The sequence below is a fragment of the Nicotiana sylvestris genome, chromosome 10 (genome assembly GCF_000393655.2).
Source record: "Nicotiana sylvestris chromosome 10, ASM39365v2, whole genome shotgun sequence".
Classification (NCBI taxonomy): domain Eukaryota; kingdom Viridiplantae; phylum Streptophyta; class Magnoliopsida; order Solanales; family Solanaceae; genus Nicotiana; species Nicotiana sylvestris.
The window spans coordinates 172,380,318-172,385,052 of NC_091066.1; the positions used below are offsets into that span (position 1 = coordinate 172,380,318).

Consider the following 4,735-nt stretch of genomic DNA (forward strand, 5'->3'; position numbering starts at 1 on the left):
TAGCATGAAAATTTGTTCCAAAAGAAACTTGGAGAGAGGTTTGACCCTACTTCCATTTTGAAAAAAATGACACTATTTTCTTATAAAAAAAATATTCTCTTTGTTCCAATTTATATGACCGTATTATTTCCTACTACTATATCTTTTATCATTAAGGAGTTGGTGGCTAATAAGGTTTACACCCACAACATCCACAAACATTTTATTATTTTTTTGGCCCTTTTTCTATGTACAATATTATGTGCATACAATCAATTTACCCGTGAGTCAAAGTTCTTTCATGTACAGTTCCAGGTGTTTAGATTGCAGATAAACACTAAAAGCACAATTCTTCACACACTTCAACCTTTAATTTAATGACCTGACCCCTAGCTTTCTATATAAATAATGCCCCTCAAGAAGCTTATACACAACAAGTCCTATAGGGTATATTTCGTAGGTGTTTTGCCAGGAAGTTGGTGGTCTTATCATGAATTAGGTCGGGATGGCTAGTGATTTTGGGATAAGAGAGAACTAAAGCTCTTACTATCGCACCAACCAAAAGTAGATTCTCGACATCTCATAACAGAATGGATTCCCTTGCTTTCCGGCCCTTCCTCTTTGAGCCCGACCACTCTTTTCACTTGGAACAAGGTACTTTTCTTCTTCTTCTTCGTCATATTGGTTAGCAGCAGTGATGAAGTCTGAAATTTCTTCAAGAGTATTCAAATTTGAAAGAACTAAAAAAAAATCTCGATAAAGGGTGTTCAATATATGTTATATGCCTCTAAAATCTAATATTTTACCGATATATATAGTGTAATTTTCCGGAAAAGGCAGTGTAGCTTCGCCCCTAATTAACAGCTATCTTGCTCGGACTCTTTGAAAATATCAGTGGGTGTGTGCCGGATCCTTCAAAAATAATACATTTTTGAAGGATCCGACATGGATGCGGCGCCGTTTTGGAGGACACGCGCAACATAGATTAGCAGGATAGGGAAAAAGGAAGAAAGATTGATATGTAGTGCTAGTTTATTTCTTCTTTACTGATTATAATTTTTATTTGAATGCTTTTTGAAGAAAAGGTACAAATTATAGGATTGATGATCTCCTCGTACCTTGTGTGAATATTGCGGGAAAACTTCCTGCACCAGACTGTCGATGGGGTGAGTGGTTTCCATGCTATGCTTGACAAGTGAGCAGTCCATTTGCTGTTAACCTTTGTCTCATTGTCTGTTCGACCTTGAAAATACAAGTTCTTCATCTACTCACAAACCCTAGCTACTGTTAGTAACAAACACGTCTCAACCACTTACCACGATAGTGAAGGAGGTGGGGGGTGCATCTTTATAGCTTTCTTGATTTTGCATTTAAAGTTGTACTTAAAAAGCTTAAAATCTATGAATATAGGCATTGAAATTCGAAACATATACGGGTAAATAGTGCTGCCTGCAAACAAATTGCATCATATACAGGGGTGTTCAAACCGAACCGGAAGACCGTACCAAACCGAAAAACTAAACCAAATCGATTAAAAAACCCGACTAGGTTTGACTTGGTTTGGTGTTAAGTAAACAAACCCGAACCAAACCGACATATAAATATATAAATTTTATTTATATCTTTAAGACTTTATAGTGATTTTTCTTTAGAAAATGTAAAAATATTTGGGATCCTCTCATGTATTAACCTTGAAAGCATAAATTAACGAAAAATTATTGTTAGACGACTAAGAAAATAACTACCGTGTGTTATTAAAAAAATTCTCCTATTAGAATATTTTAATAGATCATATGTTTGTCAATTTTTTCCACATTTACTAAACATATATTCACTTATCAAAGCTTTATCTATAATTTTAATAAAGTAAGATTGAAATAATATTCATGTAATAAAAAACCCGAAAACCCGACAAAACCGAACCAATCCAAACCGATATAATTGGTTTGGTTTGGTTTTGATAAAAATCAAACTCACCTGGTCCATGTACACCCATAATCATATATATATATATATAACCAAACATATAAAGAGGTACTCCCTTCTGTTTTATGTAACGTAAGGTCAAACTAATTAATTTTCCATGTGAATTCAAACATAGAATTTTCATATTTGTTGAAGAGATGTATCCCCTTAGCTTAGCGGTGTTGTAATATTTTGAGAAAGGGGTAGGAATGAGCCATTTCTTCCTTTATGCTAGTTGAATTCATGAAGTAATTTATTTATCCGGATGATAATTAGCAACTATACTGTCCCTGATCGATGAGATAATTAGCACAAAAATGGCACAAGTAATAGAAAAATCGTTGAATTTTTTAAAGCACTTTTTCTAGACAACAACAACCCAGTATAATCCACCAGTGGGGTCTGAGGAGGGTAGTGTATACGCAGACCTCACTCCTACCCTGTGGTAGAGAGGTTGTTTCCAATAGACACTCGACATCCTTTCCTTCAAGAACTCCTCGCCTTGCTCTTGGGTAGGACAAAGGTAGTTAAGCCACAAGGTAAATGGAAACATTACATAGAAAAGGAAGTACATTAAAATACTTACCCTTTTTGTTGGGTTTTCCCTTTCGTTTATGTCTTCATGAGTTTGGTATAAGGACCGGTGTACTAAGCTCCCACTATGCGCGGGATCTGGGGAAAGATCAGACCACAAGGGTCTATAGCACGCAACCTTACCCTGCATTTCTGCAAGAGGTTGTTTCTATAACTTGAGCCGGTAACCTCTTGGTATAAGGAGAACCCAAAAAAAAATATCATCAAATATCATGCCTGTGGTCCAAGTTTGTAACCTACCAAGGGGTTACCAGATCAAGTTATAGAAACAACATTTTGTGCATGAATACAAGGTAAGATTGTGTACATAAAATTCAACATGAACATCCTTCCCAGGACCTCACCATAGAGAGAATTTATATTAATACATCGGATTACCTTTTTTTTTCTCCCTTCCCTCTTATTGGGTTTAATAAAAGGCTCTAATTCACTCTATCGGTTAATAATTCAAGAGTAAAATCCATAGCCAAATTCTCTTGGTGCATGTACATGCAACTTTTATTACTATTTCTGATCAAAAAGTAAAGGCGACGTCTAAAATTTGCTATCGTACCTTCCATTATTAGTTAGTTGGATTATTAAAATTTATTCCTAAATCATGCTTGCATAACTAGAAACCCACATACTTAATATGGTGTATGACATATATCTTAGGAACACTAGTATCTATTTCTCACATTCATAGACATAATTTAAATGTATTTAACTTATATAATAACAACAATCCAGTATAATCGCACTTAGTGGGGTCTGGGGAAGGTAGTGTGTACGCAGACCTTACATGTACCCTAGGTTAGAGAGGCTATTTCGAAATAGACCCCCGGCATCCTTCCCTCCAAGAACTTCCCACCTTGCTCTTGGGGAGACTCGAACTCACAAGAAGTGGAGGTTGTTTACCATCTGATCAATCCCTTTAGTCAAAGGGATGAAGTTGACTTATATACAACGTAAAAGATTCTGATACTATCACTATATTTTAATATGTTTTAGAAGGTACTCTTTCTTATTTTACAGGTTATTCATCTCACTTTTTATTGATTATTACCTGTAGTTATCATTTAAGTAATTTAATAGTGTAAATATTTACTTTAAAATAAAACAAGAATTAAGAAGATTAAGGAGAATTTAATAGTCAAATACTCCTAGCTAGTTGATGCTTTCTTTACTAATTAAGGTCGAACAGACAATGAATCTAAGGTGAAAACAAGCAAAGTGACTGCTAATTTGTCAAGGTTTGCACTGAAATCAGCACCTATGCTTCTTGAAGGATTTCCTGTACAATCGGCTCTTTTTCTCGAATATTACTGTTAGCTAGGAAAGGAAAGGAATGGAATCTTCGGTGGACAAAGAAAGAGAAGAGAGGCCTATGAAGCTCACAACCAGAAACTTATGGTAGTTAGACTTTGCCGTTGGGCAGGCATGGACTCCATCAACAAGAAGAAGTTTTTATCTGTCTCTTTTTCTCTATCAATGTATTTTTTACATGTTATAGCAGGTACCTTGAGCCGAGGGTCTCCTGGAAACAGCTTTCCTGCCCCTCGGGGTAGGGGTAAGGTCTGCGTACATACTATCCACCACAGACCCCACTAGTAGAATTATACTGGGATATTATTATTGTTGTTGTTGTTATAGAAGGTACTTGTTATATTCTCGAGTTGCTAATTTAATTTTTTAATGGATGATTATTGTAGTTATTTTTTTGTGTGATATGATAGTGTGCATATTCAGTCTTCTAGACAATCTTCATGTACGTGGGACGACAAACAAATATCAAAATTTCATTGACAAGAATGTTTATTTTCCAAAAGTTAAACAACATTTTAGCTTCTTCTGGAGCACTATGATTAGAGAGCTTCTAATCTTTTTGGTTTTTCATACGGGGTCTAAATTAATTTAGATTCGCATCCAAACTCTATTAAAGGCGACTCCATGCATTCTTAGGTCTTGAATTTGAGACTTTTGATTATGAAAACTGAAAAGGTATATACTTATTACCCACCACACCCTTTGCTCACAATGAGTGATATTTGATTAATCTTTAGAATTTCTCTCATTTTGATGTTCTACAATTATAATTTTCAATTTTTTTAGTTACTGAGTCTTTTGTTAATTATATAATAATTGGAAAAACAATATGTACACTTCAGTTAAAAAATAATTGACAAATTAACTCGATCCCTATAAGAAAATGTACGAT

At 34.8% G+C, this 4,735-nt stretch overlaps 1 long non-coding RNA gene across 2 annotated transcripts; it reads left to right on the forward strand.

The window, feature by feature from the left end:
- The first annotated feature begins 239 nt into the window (after positions 1–239).
- LOC138880337 (uncharacterized) lies at positions 240–4,272 on the forward strand. 2 transcript variants are annotated; one of them, XR_011402934.1, is made up of 2 exons: positions 240–633; positions 1,060–4,272. It is a non-coding gene; the product is annotated as an uncharacterized lncRNA (long non-coding RNA). The 2 variants fall into 2 exon arrangements; XR_011402935.1 differs by having other exon boundaries at positions 1,065–4,272.
- The last annotated feature ends 463 nt before the right edge of the window (positions 4,273–4,735 follow it).